The following is a 26,803-nucleotide window of genomic DNA, read 5'->3' as shown; positions in this document are numbered from 1 at the left end:
TGCAAAATTTTAACACGTATTATTTACAGAAGAATGGAAAAACAAGTTGAAGCTGAGTTGGGAGAAGATAAGTTTGGCTTCAGAAGAAATGTAGGCACACGTGAAGCAATACTGACTTTACGTCTGATCTTAGAGGATCGAATCAAGAAGGACAAGTCCACGTACATGGCATTCGTAGATCTAGAAAAGGCATTCGATAATGTTGATTGGACCAAGCTATTCATGATTCTGAAGATGATAGGGATCTTTTTTTTTTGCTAATTGCTTTACGTCGCACCGACACAGATAAGTCTTATGGCGACGATGGGACAGGGAATGGCTAGGAGTGGGAAGGAAGCGGCCGTGGCCTTAATTAAGGTACAGCCTCAGCATTTGCCTGGTGTGAAAATGGGAAACCACGGAAAACCATTTTCAGGGCTGCCGATAGTGGGGTTCGAACCTACTATCTCCCGAATACTGGATACTGGCCGCATGATAGGGATCAGATAACGAGAACGAAGAATTATCTACAATCTGTATAAAAATCAGTCCGCAGTGATAAGAATCGAGGGCTTTGAAAAAGAAGCAGCAATCCAGAAAGGAGTGAGGCAAGGCTGCAGTTCGTCCCCTATCCTTTTCAGTGTTTACATAGGACAGGCAGTAAAGGTAATCAAAGAGAAATTTGGAAAGGGAATCAAAGTCCAAGGAGAGGAAATCAAATCCTTGAGATTTGCCGATGATATTGTTATTTTATCTGAGACTGCAGAAGATCTCGAGAAGTTGCTGAATGGTATGGATGAAGTCTTGGGTAAGGAGTACAAGACGAAAATAAATAAATCCAAAACAAAAGTAATGGAGTGCAGTCGAACGAAGGCAGGTGATGTAGGAAATATTAGATTAGGAAATGAAGTCTTAAAGGAAGTAGATGAATATTGTTACTTGGGTAGTAAAACAACTAACGATGGTAGAAGTAAGGAGGACATAAAATGCAGACTAGCACAAGCAAGGAAGAGCTTTCTTAAGAAAAGAAATTTGCTCACTTCAAACATTGATATCGGAATTAGAAAGATGTTTTTGAAGACTTTCGTGTGGAGCGTGGCATTGTATGGAAGTGAAACATGGACGATAACTAGCTCAGAAAGAAAGAGAATAGAAGCTTTTGAAATGTGGTGTTACAGAAGAATGCTGAAGGTGAGATAGACAGATCGAATCACGAATGAAGAGATACTGATTCGAATTGGTGAGAGGAGATCGATTTGGCTAAATTTGACGAAAAGAAGAGATATAATGATAGGACACATCTTAAGACACCCAGGACTTGTTCAGTTGGTTTTTGAAGGAAGTGTAGGTGGTAAGAAAGGTAGGGGTAGACCAAGGTATGAATATGACAAGCAGATTAGAGCAGATGTAGGATGCAATAGTTACGTAGGAATGAAAAGGTTAGCACAGGATAGAGTGACATGGAGAGCTGCATCAAACCAGTCTATGGAATGATGACTCAAACAACAACATATAGGGTTGGCGTCAGGAAGGTCATCCGGTCGTAAAACAGGGCCAAATCCACATGTGCGACGCAGTTCGCACCCATGACCTCACAGGTGTGGGAAAAATGTCAGAAGAAGAAGAAGTCATTTCCTCCTCACTCCCTGATTTTCTTCCTTAATGAGCAGCTCTATAATTCCAATATAATTATACCAATGATTTTGATAAAAGACAATTGGTTAACCCTCAAATCTATAAGAGTTTTTTTCTGTACATTGCTCAGAATTTAAAAAGGATGGTATTTCTTTATCAGTCATGTCCACAGTAACAAGGAAATGCACTTTTTAATTTTCCGTAATGTCTGTCTGTATCACAGCATCACACTCAAATGTCTGTGACCCACACCAAAGTCGCAGTTGCATGTATATACACACATCACGAGAAAACCGCTGAAGAGAGTTTAATGAAAATCGGCATGCAAAGTCGGGGAATAAGTAGCTACAATCTAGGCCATAAATAATTTTATACACGCTGAATGAAATGGTAGTTTGAGGGAAGGCCTAACATTTAATTCTCAAATATTTATTGTTATTACTGGTCGTATCTTAATGGAAATCGGTAAGAAAAGTCGGGGAATAAGTCGCTACAATCTAGGCTATAAATAATTGTATTCATGCTGAGAATAATGGTAGTTTAGGGGAAGGCCTAAAATTCAATTCTGAAATATTTATTAGAGGTCCTATCTCCCTGAAAAGCGGTATGCAAAATCGGGAAATAAGTCCCTATAATCTAGGCCATAAATAATTTTACTTACGCTAAGTGAAATGGTAGTTTAGGGGAAGGCCTACAATTTAGTTCTCAAATGTGTATGTTAATAGTGGTCGTATCGATAAATACTGCATAACTAAAGTTATATATAGTGTTAAATTTCCGATCATTTATGTCTTATGTATTGTTACCGTACCGGCTATGATCACAGATATATTCATGAATTTGGATTTTTGTTACTAAGAATGTAATGAAAATAGGTATGTAAATTCGGAGAATAAGGAACTACAGTCTACGCTATAAATAATTTTATAAGATGCCCTAATATAGCAGAGTCGAAAACAACTAAATGTGAAGGGCTACAATATAGAAAGCTCATACAATTGATCAACAATAACATTACATTGACCATTGTTTGTTGTGACGTGCTTTGTGTCTTCAGTTGCCACCCATCTCCGATAGATAGGATTGCTGCTGCGTACCGAGTATTTTTTAAAATTTCCTTTACGTCGCAACGAAACAGATAGGTCTTATGGCGACGATGGGATATGAAAGAGCTAGGAGTGTGAAGGAAGCGTTCTTGGCCTTAAATAAGGTACAGCCGCAGCATTTGTCTGGTGTGAAAATGGGAAACCAAGGAATACCATCTTCAGGGCTGCCGATAGTAGGGTTCGAATCCACTATCTCCCAGATGCAAACTCACAGCTGCGCACCACTAACCACACGGCCAACTCGCCCGGTCGTATCGAGTGTAACAGCCTAGCTGAATATTGGCGGGAAGTAGCTGGGAAGTTATATAACTTTCTTCTTTAGCATGCTATTCCTCTGGTTTATAAATTTTCTGATACTACTGGTACATAACGCACTGGTTCATCATAGCATTCGAGCTGTTCAATCCCTACTCTGAGGCACTGACTCGAATGAGCAGTGTGCATATTTAACGGAATATAATGGCAGAGGAGTCTTCACAAATGTCTACGGCCTGGTTATTCCAGCTCTGGAACTTGGGACTGTTAGACCGGCACCGTAGTACTGTTCGTTAAAAGTAAGAAAATCTGCAGTTTTTCATTTGATCGAGTATTTTATATGATAACGTTGGTTTTAATCGCTACATTCCTACCGACTTTTTTGTAATGACCTATGTTGACTTCTTTTAGGAAAACCACAAATTCAGTCTTTCTGAAAACCCGCAGGGAAGCACGGGTACATCAACTAGCAATTATAAATAAATAGCCCTTGTTGATTCGTACCGTGGCGTACTTTTTGAAAAAAGGTCATGTATAACTTTTTAAAATATGATTCTGAAAATGAATATTTGTTTTGAGCGTTAGCGCGAGTTCAACCGTGTACTGAATGCTGCACGACATCGTTCTCCTGTAGGTCGCACAGTGGCCTTGTATCCTAGGTGTGTTGGCTGAATCACAGTTAATTACAGTTAAAAATCACTGCTACTTCAAAATAGCAATCACAGTTTGACCTGTGAGTGTAAAATCACTGCTAGTCACACCACTACTTTTCAAAGTCTTCTAAGGAACAAGGCTAATGGCGTCCATCTCACAGCTTGCTCAGAACAAGACTCCTCGCTCGCTAGTTGACGCGACAGAAAAACAACTGCAGAGCGCTCCATTCAAGAGAGACACTACGCATGCTCAAGTCAAGGATTAGCTTATTGGGCCAATAAGGAAAATCAAAATTATTGCCGTAATAATGGATTTTAAATGCATTTTAAATAGCCACAGTACCGGCACATAAATTAACGGCAATGCAACAATGGCCGAGAATTGCAGATAAGGTCCCCACACACAAATACAAATGTTCAACAAATGAGGGTATCGTAAATTATTGTCACAGAAAATATTAAATCTTATTGATTATAACCATAATCATAGATCAAGGAGCCATCTCCTTGTCGAAAGAAGACTGCACAATATCTTAATTCTAGTGGGGAGGAAATATTAGATCATTCTGGATATATATCATCATCTCACTAATCTAATTATCATTGCGGAACAACTTCGACTACTTCATCATGGCACTCAACCCTTAATCACATCTCTGAGAGGCAAGTTTCGGATCCCATCAGCAAGGGGGGCGGTAAAGAAGCAACATTTATGCACGTCTCAAGGGTCGTAAGTTGAATGCAGATACTTCTGAACAATTAACGCGAAATACACAAAGTGTGCGTGTACCCATTTCTGAACACTAGAATAGACTATGCTGGCTCAATTCTCATAAACATTCGCGTGAGATGGAACAAGACCAGACTGCCTAGCTACCAAGTCTCTCTACATAGACATGATACCTAATCTCACAACAACTACATTGCTCGCCTCTCTTTGTTCACTTATTTTCATAGAGGTCTCCCCGTGAACATTTACAGTGATAATGGCACAAACTTCTTCAGAGCAGCTAAGGAAATCAAGGCCTATCTGAAAAACAATCCTGAGAAAAACCAGCTCTTCCCTGCAACTGCAGGCATTGGGCTGATACAGCATTCCATCCCTCCTGCAGCACTACACTTTGATAGAAAACGAGAAGCAGCTGTCAACAGTCTGATATATCACCTTAGAAGAGTGATGAATTCTTATTTCTTGACCAACAAAGAATGGACCACTCTTACAACACATACTCACATCTCCTCACTAAAGTCAAATGACGACACTTTTGACACTTCTTACCTAACTACATCCAATTTCCTTGTAGGAGAGAAAAATACTACACACCCTGATCATGATTATACTTCCTCTCTCATTATCCATATGGCTGTATATTCAGCAGCCAACCCAGAATTCCTGAAAGAGATTGTCAATTACATATCCCAATAAATGGGCAGTTAAATACCCCATAACAACATAGTCACACTGAAAGAAACACATGCTATGCAGTGGACGATGGCAGTGATCAAATGTGTATCCTAATTCATGTAACAAATGTTCAGGTGAGTAATGGGGAACATACAAAGCCTATTCACAAACACTGCCCTTTACCACATATGAAACAGAAAGGCAAGATCACTCTTGAAGGGCTCATTTATTCATTGAAAGTTTAAGTAATATTATAAGTCACCATAGACTAGTATCTTCACAGACCACATTAGGAAGGATAAGAATGTTTTCTACTTGCCACAAGATGGCTACAATGTGTGTAGTACGTAAGTGAATTCCGACAGTAAGCAAGCAATCACCTGCAACTTGTATCTACAAATAATTGTATTATCTAGAAGTCAATAATTAATATAATCAACAAGATTACAATGGTGTTTCATTTGGAACAACTAGTAAAATACCCAGCAACAGTAACAAAAAAGTGCTCCTTATAGCAACTCCGTGTTTGAAAATATTCACTAAGTCAAAAATATTAGTAGCAATAATACCACCTCCCAAATGATATACAGTAGAGGTCTTTGGATCTATCCCAACTGCTGCGTGATACATAATGCAAGATCTTAAAGAACATGAATGAAACGTGAAAATTAGGTAAGTAAACAGTCAATCTCATAAAAAAGTGTATCAATCATATGTATTGAAATGAAGGGTCAACCACTGATATCTGTTCAGCAATTTTCTATTTTCAGTACCTAACAATGGCTTATCAAATTATGTACATTACCTCAAGTGAGTTTTCCTGCATTGGCCCTGGCTCTGTTAACTCTGATTTGGCTTCTTTTTTCAGTGGTATCATTTCTGATACATTTTCAATATTTTCCTGTGGAAAATAAGATACATAATTTATGCACGTAACACGCATTTACAAATACTGTCACCAACAAATGAGCATGATAATTTACTTCTTCCAAGTATTACAGTTACTTTCAAAATTTTACTACTGTTTAAGAGAGATTTCTACCAACAGAGGATTTCAAAACCAAAGGCTGCACTGAGAATGGTGTTATCATCCTTGGTCAAACCTAATGCCAGAGAAAGCATGAGACTGAGAACCAAATATAAAGTGAGAAGCATTTTCTAGCCATATCAGAAGATATCCTACCAGAGATGGAATTGGGACCATCTCGCACAAAATTTTGGAAGGAATCTGCCACAGACATAAACACTAAATTATATTAATTGATTTTATGTATCCAGTTACGTCTATCAAATCACTGAGGTTGTTTGAATCACATCCAAGTATTAAAACTGTCCTAAATCTTTTGCCATACAGTGAGAAATATTAATACTATGCTCTTAACATACGTTTTGTTTAGACAGATCAAACCCTTTTTCCTAAAGATATAACCTACTTTATATGTGTTATTATTAATGTAGTTGAGAACCAAGTGTGGTGGTTTTCCAGGGACTTATCTTTTGTTTGTTTAATATTTTATCTACTGTGCCTGGAGGGTGGTTGTCTTCTTTCATTATTTGTTTAATAATTCGTGCCTCTTCATTGAAATCCATTGTGCTTATTGGTATGGAAACAGCTCTGTGTATCATTGTATTCAATCCTGCTATTTTTAGTGTGTATGCATGGTTAGACTTGTCAATAGCATGCAACACCTGAGTGGGCTTGCTGTACACTTTGTGAGACAGGTTGCCATTATTCCTGCTGATTGTGGTGATATTTTCTTATTAGATTCTTGCTCCATTGTGAAGCTGGTGGAATTTTGTAAATAATTTAGTGTGTTTAATAACTGGTGTGCATTAGTGAAGTCATTATCATATGCACATGATGTCACCTACATACCTGCTCCAGTATAATATTCCTTTTGAATGCTGATAATTCAGAAGATGTTTTCAAAGTTATTCAAAAGAATGTTTGCTATTATACCTTATAATGGTGAGCCCATGGCTAACCCTTTTCTGTGGCAATACATCTTGTCAGTGAATGCAAAGCTGTTTTGGTGTAGCATTGTTCTAATAAGGCTAATTATTTCTTTGGTTTCCTGCAGTGAAGTATTTTCTTTATGAAGATTTTCGATAATTTTAATGGATTCATCTATTGTTACGTTGGTGTACATGTTAGTGATGTCAAAGGGTATCTTTAACCCTTTACCACCCACATTTTTTCTCCGCTTATCCCCAGGTTTCAACCTATTAATTAGGAAACTTTCAAACAGAGCACACCATTTCAGAAAAGGTTAAATATTATAAAAAATATTGATCACAATGTATTCACATTTTCAAAAATATTAGAAAATATGCCATCATTTACAACATTTAACATACCATCATGTCCATTTCTCTATTCATTGAGTAATAAGTTTGTCGGTTCAAACCCTCACCCATGCTGGAGATACTCAACACTGAGGTAGCCTGTATTTGTCACATTCTCATGTTGTCTAAATCCCCCTAAGCCAATAAAGATGAGATTCTGGAAGTGTAATGGTGACCTTGTATATCAACTTTCATTTCCTCTAGCAAGTGTCTTCCCATTCTGTTTCTATTTTACTGAAATGCGACTGTTTGATTGCTGCATTAATATATACGCAATCGGTAATGTCAATGAATAGATTGTCTCCGCCTAACATATGTAAAAATATAAGCTATTTCTCATAATACTGTTTTGAAATTATTGATAGGTTCAACATCATCCGTATAATCATTGAATAATGAAACAAAATGTTTGTGTTATCTGAATTGCAGCCGCATCATCATCAGGTCCGATTTCTAGATATCCGTTTTCACTTATACCACAGTTATCAGTAAAATTATCTTTGTTGATATGTTATTTACTCACTAAAAATTTACCTCCACCCCTGCTCAACAATTCTGTGTCATTTCGTATGCCGTTATTCAGCTCAGTCTCAATATCCGCAGTATTCAATCCCGTCATGTTTACGAACGAAACAGCTGACCAGCACTCGCGGAAGTTCAAGACCGTTGCCTAGACAACTTCAAGACGAATTCTCACTCTTCTTTTATTTCCTAAGGCTAGTATATTGTACTGCATGTTCATCAATGCCTAATAAACAATTCACCACCAAAAAATACAAAACTATTGCATAGATTGCACACGTATGCAGATAATGCAGCTGGGTGTTTTTGGGCAATAAGGACCGTAAGGCAAAGTGAACAGTCGGGCGCTTTCGGGCGGGAAGGGGTTGATTAGTTCTAGGCTGGTTTTAATTTATGTCTTCTTTATGCGAGACTTTCTCTTTTAGGATTTTTTCAGTTGTTAGCTTAAATTGTAACTTGGCACATCATAATTTACTATTGGTCTAATGGGACATGAGCTTTTGTGTATTTTGCGGATGGTTCTTACTGTGGGGAGTTTGGGATTTTTTGATGGTGAGGCTTTCCTTTTCTTGTTCTGTGAGAATGAAGTCTGTTTGCTGAATAGCTTGTTTTATTTTGTTTTGAAATTTATTTGTAGGATCACATTGTAGTTCTTGAATTCTGTTGTTGTTGATGACAGCTATTGTTTTTTTCTATATACCCAAGAATAGAACATAGCAAGAAGTGTCAAGAGTATAGATCTCAGATATGTTCAGACACTGTTCTCTTCTGTAGTGTCTGTAATTTAGAACTCAAACAGCCCACATTTATTCAGAGAACAGTGTGCATAAGCTGCAGAATTTCACCTTTAAGCAACTCCTGGACAATATCACATCTATAAATTAGCAGTTCACAGTGTTGGGAGTAGATTTTTGCTGTCAAGTCACAATTATTCATTGAATATCCCTCTTCCAACTCTCAAGGTTTTCAAAGACTCTGAGGTGCAAGAATGATGTGCAAGAATTCACTTTTATGCCAGTATAACTACAGACGTGTGCTGGGATATTCAGCTTCATCAAATACCTCTAGAATGGACCCAAATTACACTCACCAACATGAAAGTAGAATGTTATCACATCACCATGTAAGCTATCAGATGCAGAGAGACTGAACTGTAAGCCACACATTCAGAAGATTAAAATTTACTGTGTTTACAGTAGCAACAGACAGAGCAAGGAAAGATGATGGCAATAAGTCGCTTCTTCTCCAAAATTATTTCACAGCTTCTCCGCCAAGGCAGAGTTTTACTATGAGATCACCCAACATTAGTAACATTGTAAAGAAGTTTAAATGATGCAAATCTTACCTGGAATTTCTTTTGGAGGAAAAATATGTTCACTATGAGATTCAAAGACCTACTGGCCATAACCGAATTAAATCCAGCACCCACAATTGTCCTTCAGTTCAGCAGCTACTAGCACTAAAATTGGATAATGTATGATAGGAGATGATGTCAATCCCACAACGATACCATTACCAAACCATGGAGAATAAAAACATAACCATACAACCTACAGAAATCCATTTCAATAAATGCCAGAGGTAATCAATAAACAATAAACAGTCATTTGATGGGTACTTAGCTCATGAAATGTCCTGATGCCTCGATCTTGAAACGCTGCCTGTCACAACTTCATTGGTAGCTGGACCTAACCAAGGTTCCTTCACTATCAAGTCCACAACTTAAATTCAGCTTTTTTCCACTATCAAACGTAGCATGCACTGCCATCTCCCTAGTAAATGCTAGAGGCCAATTGTCCACTTGGCGACCATAATCTGGGGGCATGTGCCACCAGAACCCCTTTCCTTGCCCCATGAACAAAGTTTCTGTCACTAGTTGGACCTATAGATGTATATAAATACTGTTGTTTGTACTTCCTAAGAGTTGGCTGCCTTGCGTAGCACATTATCACATACTCCCAGACAAAGAAACAAAAGAGAGACATGCTTTTCCTAGATGCCCATGTGGAAAATGGCGACTGCTGGGGTTAATATTGGGGAAGCACATAGTAAATTATGCCCCTGCCAAACTTATTCAGCTACTAAGAGTTAAATTCTGATCTCTATAAAGTTATTTGCCATGAGACTCACAAGTGATGCATTTGTTGTTCTTTCAACCCAGGCTGGTTCCTCTTTGATTTTTACTTGCAGGTCCATTTCACACTGCAACTGAAGTAGTTAGAAGCTACTGGGGTTCTTGATTACTTCCAATGATTTTACACTGAAACATAGCCCAGAAAAATATATTACCTTATTGCAGTCATTGCTACTTAGGTTATCTGTCAACAGACTAAGCATTATACTTGAAATTTTACATGACCGTCAATATTATGAACATACCAAAAAGACTCAAAATTTTACATGACTGTTAATATTGTGATCATACCTATTGGACCTCAAGTTTTCTATGACTGATACTATGCAGAACAATCTCCATAACAACACTGATAAACATAACAAGAATTCTACATATGATATCCTAAACGGAAACTTCTCAAAATTTCGAACCCTACTACCATATGTCGCAGCCTACAATGTAAAGAACAACTCAACATTCACAGCGTCACTATTAAATTGCAAACATAGGTAAATAACACAGCAACACAATAATTAAAATTATGCACTACATATTGTAATTTCTTTCTGAAACTAATATCCGCAATTCTTCACCTGCGTAGCCCTTCAGAAAAACTCTTCACTCCAAAAAAAAAGATAGGTAAGGTAAGTTACGTTATATTGCTACAACACACGAGGAACATATTTGCCGGCACTTGTGACACAAAGGCCACGAGTTTTCAAAAAGAATGCCAGTTATATGTGTATACAGTTTTAATGCTTAAGTAGAAATAAAATTTAAGAAAATTAAAAATATTAAATGTTAAAAATATGTAGAATGCTGAAACTGAGAAAGATTAGTAGCCTATTAACTTCTTACTGTTCCCAATTGAGATCTATAATTTTCGTAAAAGTAAATTATAGAACTTGAACCTTACCGACAATAGTGATTGTGGACACAGTGTAAATGATAGAAATTACAATTTCTCAATGAAGAAAATCTGTAGCACAATAAATTAACGGAATAGGCTGTACAAATGGCTAATACGCGTCTTATGTAACACATACCTCACACCAAGAGACAAAACCTGATAATTTAATTCAGTGTAATCACTTAAAACAAACACTTAAAGAACGGATTTGATTTGTATCAGTCAGTTGAACGGGCTGAATTTAGGAAAGGATGAATTACCAGTGAGAACTCCAGAGTACACGACACTTCTTGAAAACAGCACTGGGTGCAATGTCCCGTTATATTTCTAACTATCAACTATCAATACAGTCCTGCTCTAGTGGGCTTTACACGTGGTCAAAGAGAATGAGTAAGAGATGACTCTCAACGTTATTTTTCACTTCTGAACGCAACGGCTGCGCAAAGATCGCCAGGAATTGCACACCAGCGCCTCTAGTGTAAACAGTGCTGAACTAAAATTACCGGGCGGGTGATTTAAATCATTTAGCGCGCGGAGGGTCCCCAGGTTCTCGTCCCCCCTCCACTCTTAAATATTATATTAAATATATTTTTTTCTTTCTCTTCTATTTTTCTTTCATTTCCTTTTCTTTCTTTCCTTCTTTCTGTTACCTTTTTCTGAAATACTGCATTCTGAACAACAATACACCTGGAGGTTGGTCTGTGCTTTATTATTATTATTAATAAATTTTTTGCTGGAGAAAAGAAGCTTACCAGCTTGTGCTGTTTATTATATATATTTCAATTATGGAGCTATATTTTATTTTTACTCATTCACAAAGCCTTGAAGGATCGGAGTGACTGGCCTTGCCTGTGCTGCTTTTGTTTGTTTCTGCTGAGGAAAAAGGAAGCTAACTCACAAAGGGAGGAAGGAAGTGACCTGAAGGTGAGTGGGATTGGCAATCCTTATCTCAGATTAAGACCTATGATAGAAATAGACACTAACATCCCCTCGTACATCAGCCCTCTTTAACACGACTTAAGCCAACTGTAACAGTCAATAGTATCAAGATATGCCACTTATGCAGGAAATAAAATATAAATACAATGTAAGAAAGAAAATCATATACAGGAACCAAAATGATGAAAGGAAACTCATATGCTGAGGAGGGAGTTTGTAGGATTCAAAGGTAAATTGAAATGAAACATGATCTTTTGATTTATGGAGCTATATTCTACCTACTAACCACAGTGTTACAGGTATAAAATTGTGTAGAAAATATATTCAGCTGTGTTAATCATCAATTAATATTCATCAGCCAGAAAACTATTCAATACAACACAAATACAAGATCATTCATTTATGAAAGAAAGACTGGAACTGACAAGGTACAACATAATACTTTTCTCTCTTATTGCAGTTTAACGTTGCACTGACATTGCAAAAGTTTTCAGCAACACCATTTGTATTTTCCCAAGGAACTTACTATATGATACATCTTTCAGTCTGTCAAAAGAGGCACCTTGGGCCACACACTGAAATATATTGAGATTTGTACTTCTTTTGCATCTACTAGAGGATGGCAACTCTCTGGCAGTGTAGTGTTTGAACAAACCAAGACATGATAGCACATACTCTGTTCCTACATACTGCACAAAAACACAACATATCATTCAACCAGTCATCTGCATTTAGATGATAAACAATGTTAAGCTACAAAATTGTATGCATCCCTTGTATTCATTGATCTACACTATTTACAATAAAAAATGTTCTATTTTATGTGACAGTAGGATATATCATAAATTTTCTGCTACATGGAAAAGGATGGAATCATGAATATATTTGAGGGTTTAAAAGAAAAGAGAGAGCTTACAGATTCTGTGATTGCTCGCTCTTACAACATGCAGGAGGTAAAAATAATGCTTCCTTTCAGTCCATCCGCAGGAGAGGAGTTCTAATAAATTTACAGAAATATGTAGCATCAGGATCTACATACAATAATATGGCAGCTGATCCAGCACAAAACATTCCCATGCCAAGTCACAACATAGCTCCACCTATTAAGAGCTATGTCCAAGGAATTGGTTGCTAATTTAGTACAGTATTATGAACAATATGCTGCTACTTCCACAACATTACGGTGTGCAAGGGACTTTGCTGTGACCTAGACGAAATGCCAGTTGAAGACATTGGAAACTCACTTCAGACAGTGCCATTTGTACCTACTGTATATCGAAGGCAGAAATCTATGTTGGTGGTTGCAGAGTAGGCTGATCTGTGGTCTGACAGCATGCACTCCAACCGGCCAACCAAGCAGAGGAGGGGTGGCTATGGTTCCACCTTGTTTCTACACCTCTGCATTTGGGACACAGAAACGGGCTGTTCCCCTACCACTGGCTGTCCTGAGATTGGTTTTTCCTTTCACCTGCAGTATGGCGAATGATGGGACAGTTCCTAGTATATGTCATGGCCACCAAATATCTTGCCCTCACCACAAATCTCCTTGCTTAAGATGATGATGCCTGTTGATTAAAAGGGCCTAAAATCTAGTTCATTGTTTTAAGAGAAAGTACAACTAGGCAAACATCCCCTATATATATTAGTAATCGGAGAGAAGAAATGGAAGGGGCTGACAATAGGAAAAATGATGGTATCAGCTAAGAAGGACCACGCCCTTTGAGGAAAATAAGACTCCCTAGGCCTCCATACATAATACAATCGGGGGCAGAAGAGAACAGGTCGTGATCGAGGTAGATCAGATAGGATAGATGAAAGTGGGGAGTCTGGCACAAGTAAACAGAAGCAGTGCCAAAATTCAATTAAAGGCTCCGTGGTCGCCTACCCAAGCTCCCAAGTACAGAGCCCACATGGGACCCCTTTTAGTCGTCTCTTACGGCAGGCAGAGGATGCTGTGGCTGTTATTCTACTGCCCCTACCCAGAGGGGGACAACTATGATAAGGCTAGTTGCTTTACGTTGCACCGACAGATAGGTCTTATGACGATGATGGGACAGGAAAGTCCTAGGAATGGGAAGGAATCAGCCGTGGCCTTAATTAAGGTACAGCCCCAGCATTTGCCTGGTGTGAAAATGGGACACCACATAAAACCATTTTCCGGGCTGCCGATAGTGGGGTTCGAACCTATCTCCCGAATACTGGATACTGGCCGCACTTATGTTTCAAATTATCCGAAATTAATTTGCCTTGGTGTGGTATGTTTTCATGTTCTGGCCTCAGGAGATTAGTAAAACAAGAACAGTAAGGATGCTTACCTCAAATATCTTGTACTTTTTCTTCCAACACGCAAACGAAGATAACAGATATACGCATACAAATCAAAGTAAAGCAAAATGTCACAAACGTCAAAAACGTGGTCGTCCCACGTGGTCCAAGTTGTCAAACTCAAATCGACCAATAGCAATCGGGAGATGTTTCTACCAATAGGAGCTGCCGTATTCGTCACGTGGGCTTAGGGTGAGTGACGTGATGTACAACAGCGCGCCCACGCGAGTGGAGGGCAAAAGTATTCAGTCTGAGCCGGGCCCTCGGAAGGGTAGGACCTATGCCGCTGTCAAACCCTTTCACGTGGTAGTGGTGGGGGTAAGGTTCGGCAGTACGGTTCACTGCCGTCTCAATCCTACATATATAGATTGAGACGGCGGTGGTTCGGTTATTGATGATGGGGAGGAAGGGGCGTTATCGTTGAAGGAAGGATTGGATATGGGTGGGGTATAGTAGCCATTACTGAATGAAAACAGCTCATTTGCGAGCTTTAATCTGAAAATGCAACAACCTGACAACATTATCGAGATCATTTTGCAGTTGCTCACAATCTTGTAACTTATTTATTACTCTGTACAGAATAACATCATCTGCGAAAAGCTTTATCTCTGATTCCACTTCTTTACACATATCATTGATATATATAAGAAAACATAAAGGTCCAATAATACTGCCTTGAGGAATTACCCTCTTAATTTTTACAGGGCCAGATAAAGCTTCACCTACTATAATTCTCCGAGTTCTATTTTCTAAAAACAGAGCCACCCATTCAGTCACTCTTTTATCTAGTCCATATGCACTCATCTTTGCAAGTAGTCTCCCATGATTTACCCTATCAAATGCCTTAGACAGGTCAGTCGCGATACAGTCCAATTGACCTCCTGAATCCAGGATATCTTGCTGGAATCCTACAAATTGTGCTTCAGTGGAATAAACTTTGTAACAGTATGGCTTCTCTTCTGTGTGTGTCCGCATATGAACAGTTAGGTCAGACTGCCTTTCTTTGTGAATGATTTGCCACAGACATTGCACGTGTAATACTTCTCGCCTGTATGGGTCCGCATATGATCGGTCAGACTGCCTTTCCTTGTCAATGATTTGCCACAGACATTGCAGCTGTAAGGCATATCGCCTGTATGGGTCCGCATTTATTCAGTTAGTTTGCCTCTCTTTATGACTCGCGTGTATGTCTCCGCATATGTTCGGTAAGTTTGCCTCTATTTATGAATGATTTGTCACAGACATTGTAGCTTCCCGCCTGTATGGGTCCCCATATGACCGGTTAGAAAGCCTATCTGTATGAATGATTTGCAACAGATATTGCAGCTGTTTGGCTTCTCGCCTATATGGGACCGCATATGATCGCTCAGACTGCCTTTCCCAGTGAATGATTTGCCACAGACATTGCAAATGTAAGGCTTCTCGCTTGTATGAGTCCGCATATGATCGGTTAGTGTGACTCTTTTTATGACTCGCCTGTATGTCTCCGCATATGTTCGGTAAGATTGCCTCTCTTTATGAATGATTTGCCACAGACATTGCAGCTGTATGGGTCCGCATATCATCGGTCAGATTGCCTTTCTTTGTGAATCATTTGTCACAGACATTGCTACTGTTTGGCTTCACGCCTGTATGGGTACGCATATGATCGGTCAGACTGCCTTTCTGTATGAATAAATTGCCACAGACATTGCAACTGTAAGGCTTCTCGCCTGTATGGGTCCGCATATGAACGGACAGACCGTCTTTCTTTGTGAATGATTTGCCACAGACATTGCACCTGTAAGGCTTCTCGCCTGTATGGGTACGCATATGACCGGTTAGACTGCCTTTCTGTATGAATGAATTGCCACAGACATTGCACCTGTAAGGCTTCTCCCCTGTATGGGTCCGCATATGTTCGGTTAGATTACCTCTCTGTATGAATGATTTGCAACAGACATAACACCTGTATGGCTTCTCGCCTGTATGTATCCGCATATGTACGGTTAGTCTACCTCTCTGCCTGAATGATTTGCCACAGACATTGCAGCTGTATGGCTTCTCACCTACATGGGTCCACATATGTCCGGTTAGAATGTATTTCCGCATGAATGATTTGCTACACACATTGCAACTGTAAGGCTTCTCGCCTGTATGGGTCCGCATATGATCGGTTAGAATGTATTTCCGCATGAATGATTTGCTACACACATTGCAGCTGTAAGGCTTCTCGCCTGTATGTATCCGCATATGTTCAATTAGTTTACCTCTCATCATGAATGATTTGCCACAGACATTGCAGCTGTATGGCTTCTCACCTGCATGGGTCCACAAATGTCCGGTTAGACTGCCTTTCCGCATGAATGACTTGCTACAGACATTGCAGCTGTATGGCTTCTCTCCTGTATGGGTCCACATATGTTCGGTTAGTGTACCTCTCAGAATGAATGATTTGCCACAGACATTACACTTGTGTAGCTTCTCTCCTGTATGGGTCCGCATATGTTCGGTTAGTCTACGTCTCTGCTTGAATGATTTGCCACAGACATTGCACCTGTGTGGCTCCTCGCCTGTATGGGTCCGCATATGTTCGATTAGATTACGTCTCCGTATGAATGATTTTCCACAGACGTTACACCAGTATCGGTTCTCGCCCGTGTGAGACCGCATAACGTCCGGCCTTTGCCTGAAATTTTTATGAGATACTGAGCATTCGTTTATAATCCCACCTTTATGCAAACGCGTGTCACCAGTTAGCATTTTCCTCTTTGTAAAGCAATTATCAGAAAATCCGCACACTTGGAGCGGGTGGATCCTGAGGTGTTTCGACAAGCTGCTTCGGCTACATAACACCTTTCCGCAGTGATCGCACTTGAAGGGTCGATCTTCCTTGTGTCTCTTCAGATGTCGCAAGAGGTCCAACTTCCTAGCCAGGACTTCATTGCACACAGTACACCTAAAACTAGATGATCCGCCGTCCGGAGGTTGATGATCACTATAGCTCACCTCGGGTCTCGATCTACAGTGACAAATTAAAGCCATGTGACCAATAGTTCAACAGCCAAATCCACTACAACTCTCACACAGGGGATTTGCTACTGGACATTCCAATCACTGATATCCAGTGCAGAGAGCTCGTTACTCATAAACATTACATTCCTGAGAGTAAACATCATCTGAGGTTAAATTTCAAAAGCTCTCACTTGTTACGAGAATATGTTGCGTCTTTTCTTAATCACGATATCACGCGCAAGAAACTTGTCACGGTTGAGAAATGTACGAGTTAATAGACAACCTCATTTGAAGAAAGCATGAGAAGTGGTCCAGCCTAAAAGGGTAAATACTCATACAAGCTCTTTAATCCAGCACATATTATTCTATCGAAATTCGTAGTCTGTTCTCCTACATAAAGAACGGCATATGCATTGGAGTTTTGATCTTGTTGAAGCACTCTGCGCTTTGTTGCAGGGAAGTAATAATTTTTGTAAAGGACCTTGTTCTTGAGGTTGTTTGAGAGAATGTCTGTGCTGTAGATATTAATAAAGTTTAGAACGTTTGCCGACATTCAGCAAGTTCTGTTGAAACACGGCTAATTTTTTATGAATGTTATTTTGTCACACAAATATACATATTGTATTTGTACATTGTTATATCACTATAGCATTTTATTATATCACTGTGTCGCTTTTCCGAAATATGTATCTTTGATGTGCAATCAAACATAGCCAACCTATATATAGGACGGTAGGTTTATACAAGGACGTTCATACTTACTACCATGTACTACATCAGTCTACGTCTTATTTCCTGTATATAACACGGTAGCCACTAATCCTGATGAAATCCCGGCAAAGCTGAAACACAACAAGTATACGACGGCTCTCTCGCTAACATTGATACTGTCTTTTCTCCTCAAGACACTGCTGTTAAAGACATTATGAAGGCAACACAGAATATGGCATTGGTGGTAGCGTTTTATTACAAGGTCCTAATATCCTAATTTTGAAACCAAACGCAACCTATCATGCCCTTGAATATTCTTACAAATATTACTTTAACAATACGGATAGAAGGAGCATGAAAATCAAGGCTTGAGCCAAAATTCGAGATGACAAGACGTTGAATTGCACCGTAGTGGATATTGCTGCTATGTAAAAGAAGGAATATTATTCTATTTATTTCAAAAGATCACTGGCAACATGATTATTTTTAGTGGATTCATAACATAGTTGGATAGCATTCAATTCTGAGCCTGTCTCCCCATCACAGAGTAGTTCTACATATTCTACGGAAGAAGGGCGGGAAATGCAAATTTCTTGGTTAAAGGTGAGATCCGCTTACAACTGCGACATGGGAAAATCGATCACGCAGGCTAAAATATATCGTAACATGGACTGGTACATTCCAATTCATGTTGTATGAATTGAATTCACATGGCCCAGTCGAATGCATGACTGGCTCACAAGCAAAGTAATGGGAGGCTCGACCATGTATTGTTACTGCACTCTTTGGAGAAAATAAGTGGACAAATGAAAGGGGGACATTGATTCCAGATATGACAGACTAAATCTCTTGATCATCAAACAAGATATTGATGTTGACACCACTAGACAACAGGGGGCAGAACATACAACACCGGATGGTATGTCATGCGTTCTGTGGCATATCACACCAAGCAAACGTGCAAAAGTCTGTAACCCGTCTTCTTTACGTGAATACTTGATTCCTGTGACAAGTAATTTATCAGGTTCACAATTAGTTTTCAGTAAAATAATGTTTCATTTAGCATTGATAAATATTCTACACCAACCAGCTATATTGCTGTAACACGTGGCGCATCCCAGGTGACGGATACGGGTTCCCCGCTGGCCTGCCGATGAACTTGAGCAAAATATAAAAGCTCTCGCGTACCAAACATGTACAATGTCTTTAATGGCAACTTTGGCGGAGATGGAGACGTTCACTAGGGACCAGATGGCGGAAGAGGAACACTAAATTTCTGGAAGTTAATGCAGAAAAGATGGTAGCGTTTCTTCTCTAGAGGAGTGGCTGCAAAAGGCATCTGTTCTCCATGTCCGCAGCTGCGTTACTACCTTCCGTCATGAGCACTTAAATGCTTCAAGACAAGCCGGCCGTAAAATGATGCCGTTACATCATTACAGAAATATGTCTCATGGTATCGCAGCCAAGGTTAGTGCAGCCCCTGGAAGGGACGCGCATTGGCAGTGCCCAGTCAGCATGAAAAGTATGCTAGGGTTACCGTCGCACGGGCTGTGACGGCTAACCATGCAAGTACCCCCATTTTGTATCCCATCATTGAATTATGCCTGGGTGAAGTAGCGAATACGCCACTGCACTTGAGAGAAGGCTTGTAGGCATCTGAGAGGTGCGGAAAAAAAGATGGAATGGAGAAAAGTCATGTGAAAAGAGGTGTGGGTACTAACTGGTGTACAACAGAAACCGAAGAACAGCTCATTGTGTTGACATTGTCATATCAGCTAAATTTGACGGTTCAGTCTCCGAGGTGCAAAAGTTTGACAATCGCATGATGTAACTGGTCCGCATTGGAGAGGGAAGGAAATTCCAATTATTCAGCGCAACGCTCCACAAACTGACGTGCGCATGGAAACCAAAGATGCGTTCTGGGCACCGCCTGACAAGAAGACCGCTGACTATCTTATCGCTGCCGCTGATCTGAATGGACGTGTCGGACCGAGGAAAGAAGAACAAACAGTCCAAGGCGTTCATGGATATAGAGAAAAGAACGACGATGCCCAACAAATTCGCGATTATGCAGAAACTGATTACCGCAAACACACGGTTCAAAAAGAGTGATATTCATCTACTCTGTACTACAGTGGCTCCCATCCAATTCGCACTGACTACATCCTTGTGAGAGGGTGAAATCTCGAAGATGTTCTAGAGATAACAGTTGTCCCTTATTAAATTCTTGCGATGCAACAACGACCAGTCATCTAAGCTGCAGATAAAGTCACCAAGAGCCCAATACTTCACAGGAAATAGACAAATTGGGATCAAATGGTTGCCCCTGAAGAAGGACACTAACGTCGTTGCAAAAGTTACAGAGTCACAAATCACCATAGTTGAAGTGAGCCGGACTAAACTGAAAGACGCCTTTCGCTCTATTCCTGGAACAATTAAGTCAGGGCGACGACAACGAAGGATTAAACATGATATATGGCCAAGGAATGAAGATGTTAAATATGCAGTACGGTTGAAGAACCAGCTGTACCACGAGTTTCTTGCTCGTTGGAATGCCTACAAGGCAGCCACTCGTAAAATGAAGGAGGTATTTGCCGTAACAAAATCAAACCGGTAGGCAGGTCTATATGTGAAACATGACATGCGCGAATTCGAGCGGAATTTTTAACGGCTAGTCCAATCGAGCCATCACAAAACGTCAGAAGTCCAACGTTTTTACGGCATCAATGAGGAAACAGACGATTTGCTACTGGACAGGCGGGAAGCGCGAGTACACTGGTGGAACTATTTTTACAACATTTCAATCATGGAATTTCCGTATCTACCAATCCTAATCACCTCCGCTGTTGAAGGTCCAACGTAGGAAAATGACGTCACTAAAGTCCAGACTATGCTGAAGGAAATTAAACCAGGGAAAGCCATCTGTCCCGATTATCTTCCAGCAGAGTTTTGTTTCTCTCAATGGGGGGATGCAGCAGTGTGGCTAAAGCAAGCTTTTCAACCATATCATCAAAGAAGGTCAAAAACAAACAGACTAGCGACGGATTATCAATTCAGAAATAGGGGAAGCCCTGCCAATTTTTCTAATCACGGCCCGAACATACTTCTGAGCTACGCAATGAGAGACTTAGAACAAATCTTTGAGAAAAGGATTAGCGATTTAGAGAAACATACAACAAGCCAAGCTGGATTTGTGTAAAATTGTGGCGCAATAGGAGAAACCCATGCTGCCGGACTATTACTTGAGAAACACTGTGAAAAGAATAAGAGGCTTCATCACAAATTTCTGGACCCTTAGAAGCCCTTCCATCGGGTACTTCATGACCTAATCAGTCAGCCCTACAAGTACATGGCATTCCAGAGCACCTTGCTGAGAGGGTATAATTGCTCTACAAAGAACAAATGAGTTGTGTTCAAGCTGCCGCAGGAGCGTCTGATGACTTCCGCATAACTGTAGGAGTCCATCAAGGCCCCGGCTTATCACCACTGCAGCTTATTCTTGTGATGGACATAATTACCACAAAACCTGCGCAGTCCAATACCATGGACACTTCTCTAAGCAAAGGATATCATTTGGCTGAAGAGAATAAGCTAGACCTGCAGCGTCAAACAGAAGACTGGAAGAATCGACTAGCGCAATAAGCCCCGCGCCCCAACAAGAAAAAGATAGAATACATTGCATTACATCGTCCAGAAGTTGGAACCATGCATGCTGACGTTGAAGATATTGCACGAGTAGAGATATTTAAGTATATTGGCTCCACAATCTATGATTATGGACGACTTACTGATGAAATCAACTTAAGGATATACAAAGCCTGACTGAAGTGGAAAATGACAACAGGCGCCCTTCCGAACTTTGGACAAAGGGCCATCTCTAAACTAAGTTCTACCGAACTGATATCTGTCCTATCGATATCCATCCTGTCGTTTTCTATGGCAACGCATGCTGACCAGCTCTAGAGGTAGAACGCCAACTAAGCATCATGGATACAAAGTTGCTTAGGTGGAAGGCTGGCATAATTAGACTGGATCACATTTCAAATGATGTTATTAGAAAACGTTTTGGCATTGCAGCGATCCAGAAGAAAATTGGGGAAAGGCGTGTGCGCTGGTTTGGTCATGTGTTGCGTGTAGAGGACGATACATTGGGAAAGTCAGAGTATTACACAGAAAGTCGATGAAAAGAGGCGCTAGGGACGAACCAGACAGCATAGACTGCTAAAGTGCACAACGGCTTGAAAGTTGGAAGACTACACGCAGACATGGCCCGAGACCGAAGTAACTGGAGTCAATGAACCACAACACCGGACCCTGCCACCAGATGCAGACTGATGAATATTCTGTTACAAAAATTGAATGCAATGGATATTTTACACATCCTAACATTCAAATTAGTTTATTGTATGTTCAATTTTTCTCCCCTAATGCCTAATGTCCGATGTCTATAAAAACTTATTTTCACAAAATAGTGTTTGAATGTCTGAACGCTTCTGGATTTCGTGTTTAAGTGACTCCTATAAATGCATTGTGAAGAAAAACTTATAACTAAAAAAAATGGGTATATCTGTGTTTAATGGGAAGGACAGTTTGAATATCCAGTGAAATTCTACGAGTACCTACAAGAGGGGAGTCCGTCAGTGTATTCTAGCCTGAATAGAATTTTGCAATTCATATTTCTGCTTACATACGTCATAGACAGCAGACGATCATATTAATCAGTTTGTTATTTTCACTCCGATCACGCCTATAAATATGAAGACCATGGAGGAGTGGCACAATGTGGTCAGCTCAGGGCCATGTGACACTCAATGCTCTAAAGCTGGAAGGAAGAAACATAACTAAGTGGTTATTTCAGGACCATGTGTCTCTACACAAACGGAAGTAAGCCTCATCACTATTTAGCTCAGGACGATGTGTCTCTCCACAAATGGAAGGTAATCTCATCACTAATTGGTAATCTCAGAAATACGTGTTTTTTTCCACAAGTCAGCAATTAGGAAATTTTATGAATCTTAAAATCTTTTCTTATGTAATTCAATACCCAACTGGCATGGCAAATAGTTTAGACATTTTAAAGGAAGTCATTTAAGTTGCGGCATGATATTTGTAGACTGCTGAAATGAGAATGAGGAAACAATAGCGCCTGAGGTGAGATATAAAACAAAGTGGGAAGTAGCAGATAAGATCCGGTCGACTGAATCCTTCAGAAGCATCTAAAATCTATGATGTAAAATGGATTAAGCTACGTAGACAATGGACTGTCCTCTGACATATATGCCAAGAAAAAAGAAGACACATAAAATGCATGTCGCTTTGCTGGTCTCTGCACAAAATGTGTTTAGAACATAGAAAGCTAATTTAGACTCCATCAAAAATAGAAATATGATTTTGTGTGTGAAAAGGATTCATAAGCAACATTTTTACTGGTGGTCATAATACAAGATTGTTCTCTAACGTAGCCTATTGTGTCCTGTTACACATGAATGACAAAGAAACAGAGAGTGTGAGCTGGTACTTGGTAGTTCTGAGGACCAACATGGACATTTCTTGCCATTAGTTGTGAAAGTACAGTGGGAACAAGTCAGTGCATCACATAAGAGCCGAGAAGACTCTAACAACTCACAAAATCAAATAAACCATTCAGGATTCATAGTTTCCATCACAAATCTGGTTTGAAGTCAAACCTTAGGCTATGACTAGCCATCGCATGACCTGCTGATACAAGGGCTTGGTTAAGAGCACCAATCCGAGACTATACAATCATTTCCCACGGATTATCAAAGATCATTTCACACAGTAAGAAACAAAGGTGTGACAGCAAAAAATTAATTAGCAATGTCACAATTACAGTTCAAAAACACTACTGCATTAAATGTTTTAAAACAGGACATACACTTGTGGTACTTTGTAAGGTCAGTGACAATAATTACACTTTTGAAAGAATATTATATCACAACGTTATTTACCTATTATTATTATTATTAGTATAGGGCAACAAGTTAGATACATATATACAAATATATAGTATTTACAAATGTACACAGACAAGAAACATGTTTTATAGCAGAATGTCCAGTTGAGTGATCCACTGTATGGCTTCCTCTGTTGGTTCCAAAAAGTCACTCGGGCTACCTGTGTAGGAACGTCGTGTACATTCACTTACAATATGGGGATCATCTGCCGAGATGCACCAAAGTCGCACTCTGGTGATGAGATATATTTCCACTTACAAAGGTATCCCTGCATCGTTCATGATTTGTTCTCACCCGATTCAGAGTGGCCAAATCTTACGCGGTAGGTGATGTTCACCAGAAAAGATGTTGTGTAAGGAACTGTCTGTGGCAACTTTCAAGCGACTTCTCCATTCTTCTAAAGGGTGAAATTTCCCATCAGCCAATGCGACAGCATCATGCAAAGATGGATGTCGTGACTCGAGTCTCGTTACTTTGAGAACAGGAATATCATCCAAAACAGGCAGTTGAGACTTCATTTCTATCTTCTTGAACTCTCGGATGGGAGCATTTCATCTTTCTAAAACAGGTGGCATTATACCTGACAGAATTGGGAGCCAATAAAGGGATGTGGACTGGATAGTACCAGATATTAACCGCAAGCTAACATTCAGTTGAGTACCAATTAGTCTTGTATACGGGCTATCCAGCCAAACTGGTGCACAGTACTCACCACATGAGAATACCAGTCCCAAAGCAAATCATAAAGTGTTTGCTGATGAACCCCAACTTGAGCCATACAATTTCTGAAGGATAATATTACGTGTTTTGAGCTTTTTGACAGATTCATAAGATGTTGTTTTTAAGATAGTGTGCGATCAAGTGTAATCCACAAATATTTGGGATAGCTGCTATGCCTTAGTTCTTGGTGACAAAAACGTATGTGAAGTTTAATGCCAGCTTGGCGATTATTCAGGTGAAAACATGACACTTCTGTTTTGTTAGAGTTAGGACACAGTTGCCATTTCTTGAAGTACGTTTCAAGTGAAATCAGGTCTTTTTGTAGCACTTCTTCTGTCACACTAAGGTATTGATTTTGAGTGGCTAGGGTTATGATATCAGCATAACAAAATGTTTGCGATGATGTTTCTGGGAGATCGGAGATATACAAATTGAACAGTAGGGGAGACAGTACCGATCCTTGAGGTAATCCATTTTTGAGCTTCCTTTCTCTACTCATACTCCCCCTCGTGTGTGCTTCTACAATTGTAGGGGGCTAACCTTGGTTACCCTCTTCAATTGAAGATCCTCTTCGCGGTGAGGGGGACTAGTAGCTCCTTTCTTGCGATGCCGAATGGAGCCCTATTGGGTAACCATTCGGCATACAAGGAGGAGGAAGCTAAAGCACCGCCCAACCCTAAGGTGTAACGCGACCCGTGCCGATGGGGTGCATGGCACATGGGAGATGTGTCTTGAACGGAGCCTTCGAGATACTTGGCGACCTCTCGAAGTAAGTAGCCTTACCCAGGTATGCGGGGCTCTGCCTGGGCGGACATATATTTCCCTAGCTACTCGTGGGACCTACATGAGTTCCGTAGCCACCCATAAACCGGAGAGCTCTTCTGGGGCCTCCGAGAGAAATACCAGCACAACAACAACCGAAGGGGACTCTTCGGAGATACCCTCGGACAGTACGACTTCAACAGTTAGAGGGCTCACTCAAGAGGTGGGCAATCTGCAGGTGAAGAAGAAGAAGAAACAGCGCTCTGGCGCTGAAAAGAGGAGGTACAAGAAGGCCTTAAAGGCCCGGGAGCAGGCCAAAGAAGGCCTAACTCCTGGGGCTGAGGGGACTTCTACTACCACAACAGCGACAACAGTGGAGGGATCCAATGGGCACAAGAGGCGGGACCCTGAAAAGGGCTCTGCTTCTAGGGCACAGAGGACCCCACCCACTAAGATGCCAGCGGGGAAACGACTTCTGTCGGGGGCAACCCCAGAAGAAGATCGGCAGACCCGCAAGAGACCCAAAGTGGAGTACGCCAGGATAGCTAAAGCTGGGATCAGGATGGCCATAGTACCTGTGGGATATCCTGACCAGCAGCTATCCGAGAAACAGGTGGAAGCTGTGGAAGAGGCTATCACCAATCTGATAGACGAGCTTCCGGAGCAGGGGCCCATTAAGCCTCAGTTCCTTGGACTGCTATCTGTCAAGGGGTGCGGCCGTCATCATAGCGGAGAACAATGAAACTGTAGCATGGCTTTCTAGCCTTGTTACAGATATACAACCGTGGGAAGGAGCCAGGCTCACAATTGTGGGCATGGACAAACTCCTTTCCTACAAGAGAGTCATGGTCTGGATACCAGGACAACCAAAGGACAATAACGTCCTTTTGGGAAGAATGGCACGCCAGAACCATGGCTTAAATCCCGCCAGCTGGAGGGTCTACGACCGCAAGGAGGAGAAGAGAGGCGTCCGCCTTGTGGTCAGCATGGACTCCAGGGATGTGGAGAGAGTGGTGGGGAAGAAGATCTTCTGCGGGGTGCATGTGGCTACCTTCACATTAGTGGAGGGCAAGCGTGACAAGCAGAGGACCAACCCCACCACAGATAAAACCGAGACCAGCAGGGGCGAAGAGCTGGAGCCCGGACAGGAACCGGGGCCAGCCAAACCCCAGGATCCATCGCGGGAGACGGAGCTGCAAGTTCCGGAGACCGCATAAGGTAAAGTATTCTATGAAAGTAAAGAATGATTACTTTCATACAAGCAAATATACAACATTGTATAGCGGCCTCTAGGGTACTTAATAGAAGTATCCAGAAAGGCGGGTTTTCGGTCGCCCTGATACAAGAACCCTGGCTTAGACAGGGACATATCATGGGACTAAATTGTGCAGTTTTCACTCTATTCAGTGGAATAGCAGAGGAGAAGCCTAGAGCATGTATACTAGTTAAG

The sequence above is a fragment of the Anabrus simplex genome, chromosome X (assembly GCF_040414725.1).
Source record: "Anabrus simplex isolate iqAnaSimp1 chromosome X, ASM4041472v1, whole genome shotgun sequence".
Lineage (NCBI taxonomy): Eukaryota > Metazoa > Arthropoda > Insecta > Orthoptera > Tettigoniidae > Anabrus > Anabrus simplex.
Note: the sequence above shows the minus strand (reverse complement) of the source record.